This window comes from Ambystoma mexicanum, chromosome 14 (assembly GCF_040938575.1).
Source record: "Ambystoma mexicanum isolate Mex_15411 chromosome 14, UKY_AmexF1_1, whole genome shotgun sequence".
Taxonomy (NCBI): Eukaryota; Metazoa; Chordata; class Amphibia; order Caudata; family Ambystomatidae; genus Ambystoma; species Ambystoma mexicanum.
This window is the reverse complement of record NC_090940.1, coordinates 527,230,651-527,253,527: the sequence shown is the minus strand read 5'-3', so window position 1 is coordinate 527,253,527 and position 22,877 is coordinate 527,230,651.

Here is a 22,877-nt window from a genome sequence, read left to right as displayed (position 1 = left end):
AGCCCCTTGGGAGTGTTTTACCTGCCGTAACTCTACAACAACCAGCATTCAAGTAATGGACTAATCTTTGGACTGACACTTTATGTTTTTGTGTTCATTCTGTGCATTCTGTGATATGCACCGCGTACCGCGGTGAGTTCCTTTTTTGGTGCTTATGAGAGCTCTCTCTTCTCTTTCTACAGCGCTTACTTTGGTCACGCCCCCACAACCGTCTGCATCTGATTGGTTTTGTTTATTTACTGGGGCGTTCGCGCTGTGGGATGTTTTTACACATGCATCCAGGCCCTACCACTGTGCATTACTGGCATTGAAAACATGATGATGGCCAGAACTCCCCAGAAAGTGCACAGGGAAAACATGAAGAATAGGCTGCCACCCATTTTTGCCTATGTTTGTGAGCACAGGAGGCCACTGCCTAAAACCACCATTGGGCTACACACACAGTAGCCTGAAACCAGTGGGAATGGCAATGCTGATTGCCAAAAGCAACCCAGAACTGTTGGGAATTAATTTTCTTGATGTCAAAAATTTGCTAAAATCATGGGCACGAAACCACCAAACAAAAATTCAACCCTGGTTGAGTGTTCTACTTTATTCTACTGTAAGGATTCCCATCAAAACAATGTTAAGCAAGGATCATATTATATCAAGCAAAATCCCCTTTTTGAAATGCATTAATTCAAGACAGATCCCAAAAATGGGTGCAGTACCGGAATTTTCCACAAACCGGCACTAGCGGTCTAAACTCTGACAGTAGAACTGTACTTCAGGAGTTGCCAAAGGATCCTGAGCCAGCTGGAAACTTCAAAGCCTTTTGGTTAATTAAAATTCATAAACACCTGCTGTTCACAGAAGACAGGCTGATTCAATTAACAGTCCAAGAGGCTGGGAAACCTTCTCACCTCAGAACTCCACATAAGAAGCCAGGATATCACATGGCCCTGTTGATTGAGAGGGAGGAGTTCCTCCTCCAGCCTGCAGGACACAACACATGAGACCCTTTCCATTGAATAGGATATGCTGATTTGGATGTTTACTGTCAACACACTGCTCTGGGAAAGAAGAGACATGTGATCCCTGACCCTCCAAGCTTCTGGGGGCGAACCCAGACACTTTTGTGAATTGAATTGAAGGCAAATATATGTTTAAGTTAAATGCTTCTGAAATATTGTATTAAGCTTACAAAAGTGTGCAATTTGGGGATCCTTAAAATGAAAAATGCCCTCACGATTTGAGCCCGAATTCCACTTTGTACGGTGTTCTGGGACCGAACCCCGCTATTTATCAATATTGCAGGCACTGTGTTTATGCTAGAGACATGGAAAGTTACCGGAATATGTGTAGAGAGGCCGGGTACATTTGTGTAATTTTTGGGAAAAATCCAATATTGGTAAACCAACTAAAAACGAAAATAAGTTGCCATTTTTTAACCCTGGCTCTCAGGAAGATCAGGGTTGGGCAAGCATGGACCATAGGTCATCTGAAATCTGTACATGTAATGTCAACCACTTGTGTATCTGGGAAATATGTTTGGTTATGAAAAGGCTTTTCTAAGGTAAAAGCAAAGGGGCGTTTCTTCAATAGACTGTAAGACTCTGACCATAAACCTACCTCATCACTCTGACTCACTGTTCCCTTCTCAAATCAGGTCAAAGAGAAATCCTTGACCTATCAAATCGTGAGTGGGTTGGGCCAAGAAAGTTAGCATCCACACCCATTTTCTAAACACATAAAAGGAGACTGTGCAGGACAGGCAGGGACATTCACTTTCCACTTTCTTGCGGGACGCTTTGCCGGGAGACTCCAGACTTCAAATCCATCAATCTCCAGAGAGACTAGGGATCCAGAGAGACCAGATCGCTGTGCAGTGCTGAGAGCTGACCCAGATCGCTGTGCGCAGAACCACTACCCAGTGGTGAGAGAACCGCAGCCAATCCTGACCCGATCCGTGACAAAGTCACATTCCTGTCCAAAATATAGTGTGAGTACTCAGCCAGAACTGTGCAAAACCAATCTCTTAGTTTAAAATAATCTAATTCAAACTATTTTAACCTATTGAGAACTGCATAATAGAAATCGTGTCCCTCCTGTTGATTCAAAGCTGCAAAACTGTCATCTGTCATTCTGAGCTTTACTTTTATTTTGAGAATCTACCTTCACAAAATCGTCTGTATCTCTTGAACCATTTGTGATAGAAGCGAGAATCTACTCCTTATGATTCCTCCGTAATTGCGCTCGACGCACGCGACTAAATTGCCGCGATTTGACATTTTGCTTCATTCCAGCCACGTGTAAAAACATTTGTCTTTTGCTTCCATTACGGAATTCCGTTTTCAACCTGGTAGCCATCCCTGAATCATTGATAGGGCTGGCCTGAACTGATTTAAAGTATCTCTCACTCACCCTGAACCTCTAGAGGGAAGTAAAATCATTGTTAGCCTATTTTTCCCTTCTTTGCTTACCACATTTAAAGTACTTTGCCTGTGTTTAAAATCATCCTTGTGATCTTAGCTTGCTAGGGGGGAACTGAATTCGGATTTTACTGTGATTGTATTCCTGAAGACTGTGTGTGTTACTTCCATCTCCTTACATTGCATAGGGGGGAGTGAATTGTCGGAGAAAAGTAATCATATTATCTTTTGCTGAAGTCATATCAAATTATTTCTGTGTTGCATTGCATTTCCTTGAACCATATAAAGCATTCTCTGCTACCTTAGTCCTCTGTTCTTATTCATAAGTAACCAAGAACTGTGCCACTGTAGGATTACCTATTGCTGATTACTGCTCATATTCACAAGTGTGTTATCAATTATCAATTTATTTATAAAAGTGTGATATATACATATTGTTTAATTATTCAATAAATCTTTTAAATTGCAAAACAAACCTACTTCTTGGCTCAGTGAGATCAGGGGAATTCAAAGAGAGGGGCATTATATAAGGGTTTATCATCCAGAGTATAACATGTCATATAAATATATAAATAAGGATTCCCTTGAGCAATCCCAGACAAGGCACTGACCTAGTGGGAATGCTTGATTGGAGTCATTAACAGCGCATCACGCGCGCGCATTGCAAGTGGCATTGGAAAGTGGCTGTTGGGCTGTTTGGCTAGCGGAGGGTGGAGGGGGTAAGAGTCAGTTTGGCCTAGTAGACTTTTGACTAGAGGCTGGTGTGTCTTGCTGCACAGGGTTTGACTGGACATATATCCGTGCATTGTGTATCTCTGCAGATATAATTTGTAGTCCGTTGAGAAATGGGGAAAGTCAAACTTCCGCCCCGCAAAGATGCGAGGGCTGACTTTTTTATTGCGGTAAGCACCAGAAGGGCGAGTTTTGCCAGAGCTGCAGCCTTACCGCTGCCGGAGGCCAATGAGGACGAGGCAGACTTACTTCCATGTGCACAACAATGCTCTCAGCTAGAAAAACAGTCGGAGGACAACATTGATCCCTCGCAAGAGGCTGAATTCCTAAAATATGCTCAAGAACGTTCTCTTCTCGAGAAACAGAGTGAGGACATAATTGATCATTCTCAACCGCTCTTTGGGGAGGATGATTCAGCGAACATTGTTCAACCTAAAGAGACGGCAATTAATATAAATAAAGAGCATGAGAATACCCATAAATTGAATGATAATGATGTGCATGAGAACCTGAATTATGATAAACTGCTTGATTTCTCAAATGGCACTACATTTGATAAGGCGAATGCCATTAAGATCAGTTCAGATTCTTCTCCTTCAGAATTCACGGTAATGATGACAATTTTTAATTGTTTAATTCTGTCTGAACTGCGGAAACAAACGGAGTGTCTGACCAATTTAGCCTCTGATTTTAAAGCGTTACCAGATAGATTATCAGAGAAACTGTTAAAATCTCTGAAGAAAATAAAGGAGTTGGAAGGGGAGGTTAGGCCGGTTGATCTTACGAAGGATCCTCTCACGGAAGAGATCATTCTGGTAGATGCCTCACAAGAACAGGCACGAGACTCTATTGGGAAGGGGGGAAGTACCTCGTTGTAGGACACTGACCTAAGTTGTCCAGATGCAAGAACGAGGACAAATGGGTCAGTGGACCAGCTGACTGAATTTAAACTGTCTAAAAGACAGATTAGAAAAATGGCAAAACAAAAAAGAAAAATATAAATAAAAATGGAGTGATTGCCAAAACATCGAGAACATTTTTGAGAAATGTTATTCAGGGGGATGAGTTTGAGGAATCTAAAACTAGAGAAAATACACAACAGCAGAACAAAAACATTCTAAAGGAGGATGGTAGGGCCACCAATAAGGTGAAGGACCAAGCAACTCAAAGTGTATATGTGCAGGGTGAGCAACAACTATGTGAAGTAATGAAAAATAAAAACAAAAGGGATGAGGTATATGAAATTTTCAATGCGGCTCCTCCGCAGGAAATTACAACTAATATTGGATGGCTTGCAAAAGCCAAGGAGCCAAACCATTCCACAAGAAGGGATGGTCCCATGACTAAAAGTATTTCGAAGGAGAATGATATACTTATTGATAAGGCCCCGGGAAGGAATATGATCCCTTCAGCTGATAATGTGGGCTGGGGGAGCAGGGACTGGAAAGTTCCCCAGGGTAATGAACCCAAACTCCATTTGAGCTCGTCCTTGGGCAATACTATTCCCTGTAACCAAGACCAGGGACCGTATAGTGGGGTAAATAACCCGTGTGAACTGAACTCCGAAGCTATTGGTGGGGCTCAGAGGGGAAACATTTTTCACCAGGATAACCATAAATCGGCAGGGAAAACGCAGGAGAATGTTAATGATGAGACCCTTTACCAAAATATCCTCAGAGTGCTAAGTGACAAACAGCAGCAGGAGGTGCCCAAAATTGGGATTGAACTGCGACAGAATAACATGAGGGAGGATACATATGAAGAATATTGCTCCGGAAGGAGGGGAGAGCCCTATGGAAGGGAAAAGGTGATGAAGGAGAAGGACCAGCTCCAGCCACTTCAGATACTGGACCTGAAGGATCCGGTTGGACCGGATCTTCCAGCCCTAGTACTGACTACATTATTCCTAGACCAGAATAACATCTCCCTAAATCGACCCTATATTTTTTCTCTACTGGGTCAGATTCCAAACCTAAGCCTAATTGGATCTACTGATATATATCTGGTCGATTATATACACAGGCAGAGGTTGGACTATGTCCGCATAGTGATACCATCCCCATTGGTCAGAAACCTTATGATGAAAGAAGCCGAAGAACTGTATCATAGGGGTTTTGATAGCTTCGAATATGTTCAGACCCAGTCACATCCAATAGCGACATTGCGATATATAGGTAGAGAGCAGAAGGAAAATCATTCAAACAAGGAGGAAGGAGAAAGGGATGAGGAGAGGGAAAAGGAGGAGAAACAGTACTGGAGATGGCTCGCCTTGACCTTGAGAGAGTCCATTGACAGCCTCAAAAAACTAGGGAAGCCACTTTAGTAAAGGCAAATGGTACTCTGAAATTGTTAACCTGGAACTCGAGAGGTTCGGCTAATCTCTTACATAATGTGAACTTAATGAGGGATTTGGCACAAAATGATCTACTATTTATTCAAGAAACTTGGTCAAAGGTCCCTTTATGCTGGGAGGGTTTTACGGTGTGTTCCCTATGTGCCCAAGGGGGAGGCAGAGGTCACCCTAAAGGAGGCCTCTTTATTGCAGTAAAGAACCACCTGAACCCCAAAAGTATGGGTGAATGGGCCTTTGCCCATCATTTTCTGGCTGTGGGTTTTTTACTGTTGTGCAATAATATGGAAACACCTTTTTTGTTAGTCAATATTTACTGGAACACGGCTGAACTATCGGACAGGCAATTATGGCTGGAATTATGTAATCTAGGGTCCTTATTGCAGAACTGGTTGTTAATCAACTCAGGAGGCCAGATAGTGATTGCAGGTGATCTCAATGCAGTTATTCATGGGGATTCTTTTAGTGGGGATGTTCTGATTAGTAAATTGGGGGAACAATCCCAAAGGGCTGATAACCTAAAGTGCAGGGGGAGGATGTGGTCCCACCTTGCTGAGATGTGGGGCTTGGAAATTCTGGTAAATCTTCTACCAACCTGGAATGCTAGAGGCTGCCATTCGACAATTGATTACATAATATGCTCAGGTGACCTGTTCAATTGTTCTGGGAATCTTGAGTGCATTAAGACCACCTTTAGTGATCATTGTATCTTGTCTCTGGAAATATGTATCACTGTATCAATTGAGTCTAAAACTAGGTTTGATTATAATATTAACGTCAATCACTCAGGGAACCGAATTTCATGGACGTGGAAAAAAAGTAGACAATTTACCGCATCCATGGTAGCGGACATGGAGAATTTTTCAGAACAGCAGAGGAAAAAGACATATGCGGCTAGTAATTTTACAGAATATATCCGCTGCTCTCTGGTAAAACTGGGCAATACTGATAACAGGGTGATCCAATTTAGGAAAGACAGAGCCCATAATTTCGACTTGGAAATCAGAGATAAAAAGCGGGTTATGAGGAAAGAGATCAGACTAATTAAGAAATCGGGATTGACCTTAATAAATATGGTGGATAGGTTCAAAAAAATCAAACAAAGCTACAAAAATTGGTGCATACAACACAGAATAAATAAAGGTTAGAGTGACGGGAAAAAATGCTGACTTCGTTAAGGGGCCCTAATTCAAGAAACTTTTGGCATCTAATTAATAATTGGGACAAACTCCAGAAAGAGCTACTTGTGAATCCCATTAATGAAGCAACGTGGCAGGGTCACTTTGCTAATATATACTGTCCTAAGAAGGACGAGGCCGGGGTCCCATGGAAACATGAAACAAATTGGCTCTTGAATTTTACCACATGGGAGATAAAAAACCTAATAGTAAAATCTAAAAATTCTGGGGCACCTGTCCCTAATCACTTGTCCAATAAAATCCTTAAGTCTGATCCCGAAGTATGGGCTATAATACTCTCCACTTTGTTCTCCATCATACTGGTTACCAAGACCTTTCCATTGTCCTGGAGGGTATCTATTATCATACCTATATTTAAAAAGGGTTCCCGATTATGTCCTAAGAGCTACAGACCCATTGCCATTGCCGACCGGAATCCAAACTGTTTTTTCGTCACTTGTTCTAAGAGATATCCAGAAATGGATTGACGACAAACAGGTGTTGGATATGAGACACTTCTGCTTTAGGAGAAACATGGGGACGGAATGCGGGGGGCTCATCTTGCATTGTTTGAGAGCAGAGGCAACAAAAAAGGCAGAGACCTCGATCTTTATTGCTTCAATGGACCTGAGTTCTGCGTTTGATCTGGTGGATAGGAATATACTGTGGACTAAATTAAGAACTTTAAATATGCCGGCAATCCTGTTAGATATTGTAAGGGCAATCTATTCTCAGACGGATGTGAGAGTTGGACTGGATTCTGCGGGTACCCTCTCGGATCTTTTTACCATTCATAACGGATTGCGCCAAGGCTGTAGACTGGCTCCCACAATCTTCAACCTATATGTTAGTGGCGCATATGCGGCTCTACTAAATAGGGGGTTAGTTCCACCTAGAATTTCGAATATACGTATGGCCTGGTTAGCATACGCGGATGATTTTCTCCTTATTGACACCACTAAAGTGGGACTACAATGTATGCTCAGAGCTTTCAAGGGCTTTATTGACTCAATTGCATTAAAGGTGAATCCGGACAAAACAGTAATTGTTCGCCTAGGGAGGAAGAACAAGAAATCTAATACGCTAACTTGGGTATCTGGGAACATCAGACTCAAAGCAAAAGCGGAGTTTAAATACCTGGGTTTCTCAATAGCAGGTGCACAATCCAGACCTCTACTCCGAACACAATTGAAACTCAAGGCCGACATTGCTATTTCTCAAATGCGGGCCCTAGATGCAAAATTTGGGATATTTTCAATGACCCCTCTTAGAGAATATTACACCAAAAAAGTAATTCCCAGATTAACATATGGGGCTGAATTCCATCCGTTAGCATGTGAAGGAGAATGGGCTTCGATAGAAAGCTACATCTGGAAAGCTGTAATGCATCACCTTCCGAAATGTATCCAGTATAATTTAGTCAAGTATGAAATGGGTCTAAACTTGCTTCAGGCACTGGTGACCTGGAAAAGAATGATGTTATGGAGGAAATGCAACTCTTTACATACCAACACTCTGTACTATTATGCAGGTCGAGATACATCCAATCCTTTTATACTGGAATTGAATGAGGAAATTACAAAAAGCCTGAAGCTAATGGGGATTTCAGTCACCTCTCTTAGGAATAACCTGGCTAGGGTGAAAGAAAGTGTGTTGGGTTTTGACTGGATCCATACAAAAAACGCTATATTGAGTACAAAACTTTATCAACAAGTGTGTGCATTAAACAAATGGCTCCCAGGTATGGAAAGCTATCTAAATAAGTATCCAAACAAAATAATCTGAAATGATTTTATGCGTTTTAGACTCAACGTATTGCCTACTAACCAACAACTTTGGTTAAGCCGGTCAAGTGGCACAGCGAGTAGAGCCTGCTAACGCAGGTTCGAATCCCGGCGGGGCCAAACTCAGCCTTTCATCCTTCCGAGGTCTATAAATGAGCACCACACACCGTGGGTAATAATAAGCAGTAGCACTATATAAGTCCCAAATTATTAATATTATTATTATTATTATTACTTTCAATTAGATCTACTGTTCAATTAACATGGCCGTGGTGCAGGTTCTGTAGGGTAGAAGGTACGGTAGAGGACCTGAAACACATATTGTTGGTCTGAAGGAAAAAAGACTCTTATATTTTGCTCAACATATTCATAACACAGCAGAAGTGGATAGAGAATTTATTTGGTATAAAATGTTACACAACTCCAAAGGCAATCTGAACATCAGGGTTGCAACATTTCTGAGAAACATCTGTGCTCTGTTTTAAAATATATAGAGAATTTTTAAACTGTTAAACTTTCTTTTTTCTATTTTTTTTTAATTTTGTTTTGGTTTTATCACTATGTAAGAGTTTTGAGAATGAATTTGGATGTTCATTAGGTCATTTCTCGAAGCCATGGTATGAAAATTAATGGTACGATTGTGGTATAAGTATTACTATCTATTGCATATGTGAATAATGGGGATTCTGATGATGTTATCTTGTTTTTGTCTGGAATCTTTGTAAAGAAAACGAATTTTGTAAAGGTTTTTCTAAACTAAAACAAAATAAACAGTAGTGAAAAGAAGGGTTTCATGGTTAGCAAACATTACAAAAATGTGTGAAATCATTCTCAGAAGGTGTGAGCATCCGGCCACAAGAAGGCGAGATGTACAGAGTAATCATTCATACAAAAAGCCTAGTTTTGATAGCTTTACGGAAGACTAAGTGAGAGTCAATCATCCGAAGGTGAGTGGGAAGAGCGTTCCAGTGTGCAGCAAACATAGTGAGGAAGCTAGTGCCACCAGCAAGGACTCATTGGGCCTCATTACGAGTTTGCCGGTAAAACCGTGTTCATTACCGGCATGCCGGAATGAGCGGGTCCGTGAACGTATGAACCCGCCAATAGCGGGTGACTACGAGTGCGCGAGCACGCGCGTTCCTCCATGCCGGTAGTGGCAATACCGCCATGCGGGTAAAGGGCCTCCAAGCCCCCTATACCGGCATCGCGGGGCCCGCCCATTGCGCTACCGCCTCACACTAACCCGTAAATACCGGCACGGTAATACCGGCGTGGTATTACCGTGTTCGCAAAAAATGGACCCGGAAATTACGTCATCGCACAGGAACGGGAAATGGGCCGGCGGCCATCTTTAAAAACTCAATCCATTGCAATCCTCCACAACCAACACTCCTCCCGTGTCGTTGTGTGTCAGGAGAGCATCACCATGTCCAAGGCCAGCAGGAAATCCACCCAGAGGAAGAGGAAGCAGCGGTTCTCGGACGCTGAGCTCACCATACTCGCCAACACACTGGAAGAGCATGCGGACGTAATACGCTGCACAGACCTCAAGCATGCGGCCCAAACCCGCAAAAAAGAGGTCTGGCTCGAGTTAGCGCAGAGGGTGACAGCAGTGGGGTGCGCCCCAAGGAGTGTGCGCGACTGCCGGAAGCGGTGGGACGACCTCCGCCTCCGTGTCCGGAGGACCCTGTCCGAAAATCGGAGAGCCGCAAGGGCGACAGGCGGTGGGCCACACTCCCCAGTCCAATTGATGCCATGGGAGGAGACGGCAAGTCACTTCATCAACACCGAAAGCATTGAGGGGATCGGAGATCAGTAGGTCGGGGCGGCAATCACCACAGAGGAAGGTGAGTGTACCATCACAACCACGTATCACGACACATGATGTGGCCCAACTGATGGGGAAGTTAGAGTGGGCAAGGCGATGCATCAACATACCCATAGATCAATCATCGTCACTTCCCGCACCACATGGACGCAGAGTGACGACCCCAATCCCAACAGAGGTGCCACATGACCCAACCATGCCCATGCACCCACCACACAGAGACCAAACTAATGCTACACCACCAGCCATGCATTGATCCCCCACATACCCCCTCAGTACACCCAAAGCAACCTACCAGAAATGAAATGATGGCTGAATGCATGGACACATCCCACCACAATACATCACAGCCGCCAATTGACCACATCACTGATGATCCGTATCTCTTCTATCCCCCAGGCACTGACGATGAAGGTAGACCAGTGGACAGGGGTGCGAGCAGGTCCAGTGCACAAAAGGGGTCCAGGGACACCCCAACACAACCGTCCAAGGAGAAGTCATCTGCCAAAGCCAGCATGCCACGCAAGGCACCAACCCTGCAGGGAACACCTGCACCCACTGACCAACAACCAAAAACCACAACAGTGGTAGCCCTGTCGCAAGCCACCAAGGACGTTGTGTCCACAGAGGTGGAAGAGGAATCAGACATGATGCCTGGCACACCCACCCCAAGCCCAATTGCCAGCCCCCAACCTCTAGCAGAGTCTGAGTGCCTCGACAATCCGTGCCTGCATGATTCAGACCTCGGTGAATCAGACACTGCGCTGTTCGAGGACAGTGCCCCGGAGGATGGCTCCGCGCAGCTGCCTACCACCACCCTGCAAGGCACGACTCTGCCCTCCTCCACTCTGCCCTCCTCCACTCTGCCCTCCTTCACTCTGCCCTCCTCCACCCTGCCAGCAACCTGCAGACCTGTGGACGTCACATCATTCGAGACCCGCCTGACAAGGGTCGAGGCCCGGCAGGAGTCCATGCTCCAGATCATGCAGCAGCATGTAGAAGCAAGCAGAGAGGCCATGAGTGCCATTGTGAGGGCAATAGCAGCCAATACTGCAGCAGTGGAGGCATCCACGCGTGCCTTCCAGGAGTGCATGGGGACACTCACGGAGGGCATCCGTGCAGGTAACGCTCCAATGCAGCGGCCACACCTTGACACAGGCAGTCCATTGAGAATTGACACTTCCGCCACAACTACCCCTGCCACCTCGGCCCAATCCAGTCCGGTGCGTCACATGAGGAGGAGCGCACGACGGCCGGCCATGGCACCACCCAACACCAAGATGCAAAAGAAATGAATGCACGGACAATGACATTGTGGCAGGACACATTGTGGAACGGAGCACTGTCCGATGCACACATGGGGACACTTAGCATCTGTGTGGAGGGAGAGGGATTTCACTGGGGTATTTGGAGGGTTTGTGGGGTGGGAGGGGAGTTCACTAGGGTGTTTGGAGGGGAATGTTTATATTATCACATGTATGTGAATAATACACCAGTTGTTTGCAAGCAATTCAATGGCTGGACATTCTTAATTTTGTGCATGTACATTCAATGTGTGATAGCGTACGGTTGTGAACTGCTAAGTATACAAGTGTACATGCCCACATGCAGCCAGTGTGTCACTGGAACATTCCTTTCATGGTCCGTGCGTTTCAGATGTACACGTGGATTAGAGCTTGGCGTACAGCATGGCCATCCCGTGCATCATGTACTGGCAGGGGGGCTCCTTCGCCTCCGTCTCTATCCCCTTCATGGTCACCCGGCCCATGCATGTCTATGTCAGTTGGCAGTGGTACATTCCTCCGGACGCACATGTTGTGCAGCATGACACAGGCCATGGTGATATTTGCCACCCCCTCAGGCCTATATAGGAGTGCACCACCAGAACTGCATTGGCATCGTAACCGCGCTTTCACAGGCCAAAGGTATGCTCAGGCAGAACACGGGTACGAGTGTACACGCGATTGTATTCCTATCCATGCCAGTTCAGCGGTTACGCATTGGGGTAAGTAGCCACGGCCTGAAGGTACATCCTCCATCACCTGCAGGCAGATTGGAATAGGTGTGTGTCACTCTGACTTGCCAACTTTCAGGGCACTCAGTCATGGCGGCAGCTATTTGCTGTGGGCATGCACATGTCCCTGTACGTATACACAATAGTCGCATAGATGCTATGGATACTGTAATGAGGTGTGGGACACTGGATGTGGTTTGATAGATGATGCAGGGTGTAAACATGCATGCTGAGGCAGATGTGCTGTGTTAGTGTGGCAATGTTTGACCTCCAATTCATGATGTGTATTCTATGCATGCTCACAATTATGCATGCTCACACTGGCCACATTGCCAGGGTTACCATCCTGTTCAGTCCTGCATTGCTTGACATTGCCATGGTGGCCTGGTTGTGGCTCTTACTTGTCGTCATCCATATGCATAGTTTGGCATTTGTGGCCCAGTGATGTGTCGGGTTCGGTTTGGCTAGTTCAGGTCTGGAGTGTTTGGCTCGGCATGCACTCTCCACTCACTGGCTACTGCCACCCAGGTGCACTATTCCCCCCCTTGCCACCCAGGTGCAGTAGCCCCCCCTTCTGCATCTGCACTGATCAGGTCCCCACAGCACAGCCATGGGACAGTTGTGCAACTCACCAGGCTGCCAGGCACGTGGTCCAGCATGCGTGAGAGTAGTGGTTGTGAAATGCCATGCAGCTGGTCCACTGTGTGTTGGTAGGTGCCTGGGGCCAGGAGGTGTTGCACAGTAACCACCTTTATTGGTGGGAGGATGGCAGTGTGTATCTCGATGTGGCTGGCAATGTCATTCTGTGTCATGTCCACTATGGTGGTGTTGGTGTCACGGTCCAACCGGTCCAGGGTGTGCGTCTGCTCAGGGGTTGGTTTACATGGGCTGGGTCTGGTGCAAGGGATTGGTGGCTGCCTACGTGACACTGGTGGCTGCGCTGGTGGTGATTGCTGGCCATGTCTCGCCCTCCTTCTCCTCCTGCGTCTCCTCTGTGCTGCCTGTTGTTGCTGCTGTGGTTGTATCACTATGGGCGGGTCCTCCTGCACCATGTTTGATGGTGCTAGTGGTGGCATTTTGGTGTGGGAAGGGGTGTGGTGTTTCATTGTGTGCCTTTTGTGATGGCCAACTCTGCATTGGCTACGCCGGGGGGGGTTGCGGTGTGTGGGTGTGCTCAGTTCATACTGGCACAGCCTCCTTTGACTCCACCTGTGGGGATTGTGTGCACCTGTGGCAGCTGCCTTGTATCTTGGTTGCTGTTTGCTGGTGGTCCGCGATGCCTGTTTTTCCGGCATCATGCAGCCCGTTATTACCGTGTTCGCGATGCCGGAATTTGCATGTTTGCGTCGGTTGTGATTGCCCCCTATTACCAGCATGCCGGTATTTACTACCTGAGGAGGCACGTGTACGCGCCTGTGCCGCTATTAGCGGCACCGTAAATAACGGTGCTGTTAATACCGGGTTTGTGGGTCAGAATGCTACAGAACGTTAAATGATGCCGGTATTTACATACCGGCATCATTTTTCCCTTACCGGCATAACTCGTAATGAGGCCCATTGTGTCTTGGGAGTGGTGATCATGTTAGTGTAGTCCTTTCTCACAGGCCTAGAACAAGTATGCTTGGCAATTCTATGGACCAAGTTAGGGGGTGCCAGATCATGGAGGCATTTATGCGTGAGGTACAGGGTTTTAAAGACAATTCTCTCTTTGACAGGAAGCCAATGAGCCTGCCTTCTCACTTCAAAAATGTGGTCTTTCCTTGAAGTACCTGTGGTGGCCCTAAGGGCATTGTTCTGAACAAGTTGTAGTGTAGCTAGGTTCTTACAGGAGATCCCTACAAGGAGGGCACTACAGTAGTCCAGTCTTGCTCCGATTATTGCCCTAGCAATGGTGAGGCAGTTGTGCCGAGATAAGAAGGGTCTAACTGCATTGAGTACTTTGGAGCAGAAGGCCGAAGTGGAGGCAATGGCATTGACCTGTCTATCCATAGTCAGATAAGAATCAAGGTAGACGCCCAGGGTCTTGACATTTTGGGATACCGTGAAAGGTATATAATCGATGGTGAAGGACATGTATTGTTTGTCCATATTACCCAAGGTGGCAGGTGATCCAATTAACAGAAGTTTGGTTTTATTGCTGTTAAGGCAAAGCCAGTTTTCTGCCATCCAGGATTGGATCGTGGAATAAATATTAGTGAGGGTGTTCAAGTCGGAATCGTAATCACCTGTAAGTGGGATAAGCACCTGTGTATCATCATCATAGTTGGTGTATGTGATAGACAGGGAGTCAAGAATGCTGAACAGGGGCCTTGTGAACAGGCAATATAGAGTTGGCGCAATGCAGGAGCCCTGTGCGACTCTGCATTTGATGTGGCTTGGCGAGATACATGCTAAATAAGAGAAGACTTTCATGGCCCTCTCCTGTAGAAAGGAGGAGATCCATGCCTTAGGGGAGAAATTAGCTGCAGTCGAAAGATGGTGGCAGAGTGTGTTGTGATCCACCAGGTCAAATGCTGCAGATAAATCGAGGAACAGACGTAGCGCTGGTTTGCCTGTCTGAGGTCGTCCATTTGATTTTTAAGGTCTAGGAGAGCCATTTCGGTGGCCTCTCGAGGGCGGAAACCAGACTGCCGAAGGCCGAGGAGACAGTTGTCTTCAAGGAATTTTTGGACTTGCAGGTAAGGAACAAGTTACTTACCTGTAACTGTTGTTCTGCAGCATGGGTCTGGCATGGATTCACATGCTCATGAATATTGGTAAAGAAAAAATCAGTATCAGTTTTGTTTCTGATCTGTCTTTCTTAGTAGTAACCAATCACTGATCTCTGGGTCATACTGCCCCCAGCCAATGACTGACCTCTACCTAAGCCCCTCCCCTGGGAGCCATTCTCAGATTTGGTAGCACGTAAAGTGGCAGTATGACCAAGTGAAGAGCCCCAGAGGGGAAGGAGGGAGGGTTCGCATGTGAATCCATGCCAGACCCATGCGGGAGAACAACAGTTACAGGTAAGTAACTTGTTCCTTCTCCAGCATGGGGTCTGGCATGGATTCACATGCTCATGAATATAAGAATACATAGCAGTATACACATGCACAAACACGGGAGGTGGCAACAGGCTCAACATTAAGCAATACAACAACTCAACATTAAGCATCTCTTACCTCCTCACCAGGCTAACCTTAAGCGAACAGGTTGCGAAACACTGCTTGGCAGACCCTGGACTCCTCCCTGGAGTCCCGATCGACGCAGTAGAATCTTGTGAAGGTGTGCGTCGACCTCCACGCAGCAGCCCTGCAGATGTCCAGCAAGGGCACACCAGACAGGAACGCAGTGGTAGCAGCGATCGCTCTGGTCGAATAGGCTCTCGGACGGCCGGGGAGCGGTCGGTTTGCCAACCGGTGAGAGTGCATGATGCAGCCGGAGAGCCATCTGGAAATGGAAGCCTTCGAGAGAGCCTTCCCTTGATTCACAGGTCCAAAGTTCACAAACAGCTGTGAAATCTTCCGAAAACTCTTTGTGCGGTCCACGTAGAACTTCAGCGCTCTAGACACATCCAGCGAGTGCAAAGTCCTCTCGGCCAGAGGCAAAGGCGACGGGAAGAAAACTGGCAACACCAAGGTCTCGTTGAGGTGGAAGTCCGACGGCACCTTGGGCATAAAGGAGGGTGGCGTCCTCTGCACCACCCTCGTGTCGTGAAAAGTCAAGTATGGAGGATTGCAAGATAGGGCCTGGATCTCTCCCACTCGTCGTGAAGAGGTGATGGCCACGAGAAATGCTGTCTTCCACGACAGGAACTTCAACGGCGCTGAATGCATAGGCTCGAATGGGGCCCCCATGAGCCTGGTCAGCACCACGTTGAGCTCCCACGCCGGGGCAGGGGCATTCACCGGCGGGAACGATCGGAATAGTCCCTTCATAAATTCCTTCACCTGGCGATGAGACCACAAGGACGCCCGTCCTGTAGTTCTGGTGTATCGGGAGATGGCAGCCAGATGTATCTTGATGGAGGCGTGAGCCAATACAGCTTTGGCCAGCGACAGTAGGTACAGCAATACTTGAGGGGCCGTAACCCGCAGAGGGTTAATCTTCTGTGCATGGCACCAGACAGAGAACCTCTTCCACTTATGTCCATAGCATTTGAGAGTTGAGGACGCCCTGGCTTTTGCAAGAACCTCTCTGCAGTCAGCCGAGATATTGTATCCTCCAAATTCTAGTGCAGCAGGAGCCAAGCCTGCAAGCTCAGCGAGTCCGGGTCGTGATGAAGAATGCCGCCTCCTTCTCTGGAGAGAAGATCCACGTCCGTGGCCAGCTTGATAGGTGGGGACGCTGACAAGTCCAGAAGGTCCGGGAACCAGATCTGTCTCGGCCACGATGAGGATCATCCTGCACCTGGACCTCTTGAGCTGGTTGATGAGACGGAGCAGCAACGGCAACAGAGGGAACGCGTACAGGAACAGGCCGTCCCAAGGGAACGAGAAAGCATCGCCCATACTCCTCGGTTGTGCGAACCTGCTGGCGAACCTCTGGCACTTGGAGTTCGTCGCCATCGCAAACAGGTCGATTTGGGGTTTGCCCCACCGTTGAAAGAGCCGATCCACCTGGTCCTGGCGTAGTTCCCACTTGTGGCACGAGCGCAGCTCCCTGCTGAGTGAGTCGGCGATGGTATTTTTTATTCCTGCCAGGGGGAAGGGAATCAGAAACATCCCATGGGCGACGGCCCAGTGCCACAGATCCTGGGCCTCCTTGGATAGGGCTGGGGATCTGGTGGCTCCCTGCTTCCGGATGTAGAACATCGTGGTGGTGTTGTCGGTGAAGATCCTCACCACTTTGTCCTTGAGGGACGAAAGGAACGATTTCAGCGCCCAGAACACGGCTCGTAGCTCCAGGATGTTGATGTGGAGAGACCTCTCCTTCGGGAGCCAGAAGCCTCTTGCGTGGAGATCTCCGGTGTGGGCACCCCATCCCTCCAGGGAGGCGTCCGTCGTTACCGTCTCCTAATACGCCGGGGCCTGAAAGTCCATGCCTGCCGCGAGATGCGCACGGGCACCCCACCATAGAATCACCCGGCGGAACTCCTCGTCGAGCGGGATCCTGTCTTCGAAGCTGCCCGCCGCCTGAATCCAGCGGGCGTCGAGGAACTCTTGTAGCGGACGCATCCGAAGTCTGCAAAGGGGCACAAGGTAGATGCATGAGTACATCATCCCGAGGAGGGAGTTGATGGACCTCACTCTGGCCACATCCGTGGCTAACAGGCGCTGCACCTTGCCCAAAATGGCCTTCGTCCTTTCCTCCGACAGAGATGCCAATCGCTTCACTGTATCGAGCTTCGCTCCCAGAAACAGTGCCACCTGCGACGGGACCAGATGGGATTTGGGGTAGTTGATGGCGAATCCCAGCTCCGTGAGCAGGCGGACGTTCCTCGCTGTGTGTTCGACGGCAAATTCTCTTGACCTTGCACGGATTAGCCAGTGGTCCAGGTAGGGGTAGACGTGGATCCCTTGCAGGCGCAGCCGCACTGCCACAGGTGCGAGGCACTTGGTGAACACCCTGGGTGCCGACTTTAATCCGAACGGCAGGGCTCTGAATTGGTAGTGACGCCCCTGGACTACGAATCTGAGGAACTTTCTGTGTCCTTTTAGAATGAGGATGTGGAAGTAAGCATCCTCCAGGTCCAGTGACGATAGGAAGTCGCCCTCCTCCAGCTGTCCCAGCACGTACTGGAGGGTGACCATCCTGAATTTCTGTGCCTTGATGTACTTGTTCAACCGATGCAGGTCCAGGATGGGGCGCTAACCGCCTGTCTTCTTTCTGACGAAGAAGTATCTTGAGTATACTCCGGAGCCCCGGAGCCACTTGGGGACGAGCTCGATGGCACCTTTCTTGAGCATCTCCCTTACCTCGAACAGCAGTTGAGGGACGTGAGTTTCCATCCTGGCCACGGGAGAAATGCGAGGACACTTCTTTTGAAATTCTAGCGAGTGTCCGCAGGCCAGGGTGTCCAGCACCCAACGGTCGGTGGAGATGGACTCCTACATGCTGACGAACTTCGTCAGGCGGCCTCCCACCGGGGAGCTTCGGTGGGGGCCCGACGCTACGGCCGGTTCAGTCCTGCTTGGAAGAGGCCTTGCCGCCTTAGCCTCCTTGCCGTCGGCGGCGCGACCCACCTTGCTTTCCGCGGCCTCTGTTGGACTCCTGGGACGAGGAGCGGGCCGCCTGGCGGTAAGTAGAAGAGCCACCGCTGGATCCATTGGAGGCTCCCTGTCTGCCTCCGGAGCTCAGAAAAGGGCCGCCGTTGCTGAAGGACTCCTAGGGCTTGGGCTGATTCTGTGCCTGTCTTAATGGCCTGGAGGGACTCATCCACCGTCTTTCCAAACAGGTTGTTGCCGTCGAACGGCATGTCAAACACTCTGGTCTGGACGTCCTGGCGGAAGTCCGTCGCTTTGAGCCATCCTTGTCGTATGGAGGCAAACCCCATTGCCCAGTTGACGAAATCCGGTATCGGCAATGTCCGTTGCCACCGTTATAGCGTGATCCGACGCCACCTCACCTTCCTGCAGAATCTGTAGGGCCTCCGCCCTCTTGTCGTCCGGTAGGAAGTCTAGCAGAGGAGCTATCTTGAACCAAAGCTCCCTGTCGTAACGGGCCACAATCGCTAAGGCATTGGCCGCCTTAATCGTCGTTGCCAACGAAATGACTTGTCGTCCCATGGAGTCCAACTTCTTGCCCTCGCTGTCCGGCGGGGAAGTGGAAGTTGAAGCCGCCGCACCCGCTGCTTTCTTCTTGGCCGCTGCCGAGACGACAGAGTCCGGCGTGGGCTGGGCGCTGAGGCACAAGGGGGCGGAATCAGGGACCCGGTACTTCTTCTCGTAAAGTTCCCTCTTGGCGGGTGTCGTGGAAGGGTTCTTGAGGATAGCGAGCCCCTCGTCCCAGATGCCGTCGAGCAACGGCACCGTGAGGACCGTCTTTCTCTTGGCCTCTCGTCGTTGGCAAAGAAAACCTTCCTTTTTCTGTTCCTCAGGGCAGAGCTGCCTTGGCTATCATGGCATGAAAAGAGCCAATTTCATCGGGCGGAGAGGCCCGAGGGAGGGGCGATGATGGGATGTCCGTTGTATCATCGGCGCCGTCGTCGTCCGTCCCTGTTGCTGTATCCATATCCGTATCCTCCCGAGGGTCTGGCGAGGGGGATGAGGCATCCACAGGCATCGCGGGCACGAAGGGCGGAGCGGGGTGGACTCTCCTCCGCTTGTTCGAAGGGCTTCCCGACGGGCCTGGTTCTGGATCCTCCGTCGGGGTCCATAGTAACCTTGTCCTTATCTCAGTACATAAGGATTGGATCGCCAACAAAATGGCAGCTGAGCTATCCTGGGGCTCGGGTAATGGCTGCGATGGACGGGATGGCTGCTCCACTGGGCCCTCGTCGTCGCCATCGTCGCTATCTTCGATCACATCAGCGGGAACCTTCCCCTGGGATCGAACCTTCTCGAACCTCTCGTTGAGGCCTATGAACCTCTCGTTGAGGCCTTTCACGGTTTCCACCGGATCCTCCTCGGAGGCTGAATCCGAGTCCTTAATGGCCACCGCCCCCCCTCTCTTTCCGCCGGGGTCTTCACGGGGGTCTTAACGATGGTCTGGAAAGAGGATTCCCTCTGCGGTGGCAGGGAAACTCTGGATCCCGAGGCGGCCTCCACTGGCGTAGCCTCTCCCGGCTTTGCCAGGGCCACTGCGACAACCTTGATAGAGGCCTTTGCCGGTTGGATCAAGGCCCTCACCACCTTAGGTGCGTCCTGGGCCTTTGCTTTGGGGGGAGGGTCATCCCCTCGCTCCCCCTCTGCTCCCTTCGAGATCGACCGGGGCCTCTCCAGAAGCTTACCCGGGTTCTCGGACTTCCTCTTCCCCGAACCAGAGCGCTGGCTCGTGGTTGATCGTGCCGGGGAAGTCGCGCCCTGCCTGGCAGCCGAGGAGCCCGACATTTCGGCGCTCCCGGTGCCCGCGGACTCGCAGTGCTTGGCCTTCTGTTGGGCACCCGTCGCCGGGGCGTCCTCACAGGACTTAGAAGACCGCTCAGACTTTTTCTTCGCCTTCTCACCTGCTGTGCCCTTCTCCAGCCAGGCGGCGAGGTGGGAATGACGATCTTGCTTGGTCCTTTCCGACAGGTTCTTGCAGAACGCACAGTCCTTCTCCATGTGCGTCTTGTCCTCATGAAGGCAGTAGAGACATCTCGAATGCTCGTCTTCCTTGAAAACATTTTGCAATCTCCGCATCCTGGCAGCTCCTGAACAGCTTGGATCCGGGCGTCAAGCTTCCCTTGTCCTGGGCCATGTCCGTTGAGGCAGGCCACAGATCTTCTGGAATTCTCCACGAAGCGTAACTCGACGAAACGTCGACGAAAACTTCACCCTTGAGGGGCGTAGAAATTCCGAAACGGTCCCCGTTATCGGAAGTAGAAACGGTGGAGCTTGAGGCTCAATTAAACCAAAAAAATGAGAAAAATCTCCTGAAAAAGCGTGAAAACGCAGTAAAAGCTCGAGAGCTAAAGCACGAGAACTCCCAACACTTGAATGGGCAGTAAAAATCTGAGGATGGCTGCCAGGGGAGGGGCTTAGGTAGAGGGCAGTCATTGGCTGGGGGCAGTATGACCCAGAGATCAGTGATTGGTTACTACTAAGAAAGACAGATCAGAAACGAAACTGATACTGATTTTTTCTTTACCGAGGATTCCCGGCCTGACAAAGGGGAATATTCATGAGTATGTGAATCCATGCCAGACCCCATGCTGGAGAAGCTGCTTTGTCCAGAATTTTTAATAAGAATGGGACAGTGGTAATGGGGCTGTAGTTTCCTGGAACCGCTGGGTCAAGGGATGTTTTTTTGAGGAGCGCGCATACCCATGCTTCCTTAAGTCCACTTGGGACATGGACAGACTGGAAAGATGCATTAATGAATGCTGTTAGAAAAGGGGCAAGGATGGGGGCAGAATCTTTAGTACGTTGTGCCGGACAGGCATCGCCCTTTCAGTTGGATGGTTTAATCAATTTGAGCAGGGCAATGACTTCGGGCTCACTCATATCTTTAAAGTCGAAAGGCGTGGAGGGATTCAAATTGGTGGCCATAGGCGAGTTGCTGTGCAGTTTGCTATGAGGTGCGTCAGCGCCTTTTGATGGTCTAGGATTTTAGTTTGCAGGGTATTAAGCTTATCTAGCATGGCAGATCGAATGCTATTGCATCACTTTTCGTCCTTCAGTAGAGTGGGAGGTGGAGTGGATGGTTTTTCCAACTCTCTAAAGATGGTGAAGATTTCTTTTGACCCTGATTTAGCATTGTCTATCCTAGTATTGAATGATGTGACTTTAGCTTGGATTATATTTGATTTGTAATCTTTGGAGCTAGCCTTAAATGCCCTTCTGGTGATGTCAGCGGGGTTCATTTTCCAGGCTGAGAGTGCAAGCCTTTTCTTAGAGCGTAGTTCCAGCAGCTCCTGAGAGAACCAAGCATTGGAGTGTTTAACTTTCTTGGCTTTCTTTAGGGTAAGAGGAGCGATAGCGTCTACGGCTTGGGTGACAGTAAGTTTAAAAGCACTCGCGAGAGTGTCGTGGTCTTTGGAGAACGGAGGCTGGAGGGCAGGCACCATGAGGTAGGGTGCAAAGTTTTCTGCGGTAAATTGACGTGAACTTCTGGCGAGGGCCGCAGGACAGGGGACCATAGGCTTAAGGGGCACTTTGTTAGTATTGAGGTCAAATTGAATATAGTGGTGATCAGACCATGGGAGTGTTGGCAGTGATTCGAACAGCACAGTTGTGTTGACTGATCTAATTCAGGACGTGCCCTTTGATGTGAGTAGGCTCAGAAATTACTTGAAAGAACCCTAAGGCTTTATTCTGGGTGATAGCATGGGCATCCTTAGGGTCATTGAGGCCTAGATTTAGATCACCCAGGAGCAGGTCTTTTTTAAATTGTCAGACAAGGAGAGGATAAGGTTCTCATGGATTTCAATCCGGAGGTCGATAGACAATGTGAACTGTAATGGTGCAGTTATGGGAGAAATTGATTTTGAGTAGAAGGTAGTCACAGTTATGACTGTGCTCCCCTTCGACTTCCCTAATAGCAAAGGTGTCTTTGGCGATAAGGGCCACTCCACCACCTTTCTGGTGAATACAGTCTTTTCTGAAGATCATCTACCCAGCTGGGATGGCGAGGGAAAGAGCAGGGCCTGAAGCTTCATTCAGCCAAGTTTCCGTAACTATCAGTAGGTCAATGTTATCCTTGATAATGAGGTCATGGGCATCTAGGGCATGATCTGGTAGTGATCGGGCATTGACAATGCACAATTAATAGTGGCAGTAGATCAGGATGTACCCCTGAGGAGCTCAAGTGACATGCGCAGCTCTGGGCTATTGGCGGCCGAAGTTTGCCGCTGTGAGGCAGACGTGGGCAAAGTTGTGTTTTTTGAGCGGGTGAAGGGATAGGAACAGCAATGGGCACAGGCGCAGGCATAGTAGGCAAAATATCAACATCAAAGGCAGCTAGTGGCATGGGCGCACCAAAGGGCACAGTATGCATAATATCAACATCAAAAGCAGGTA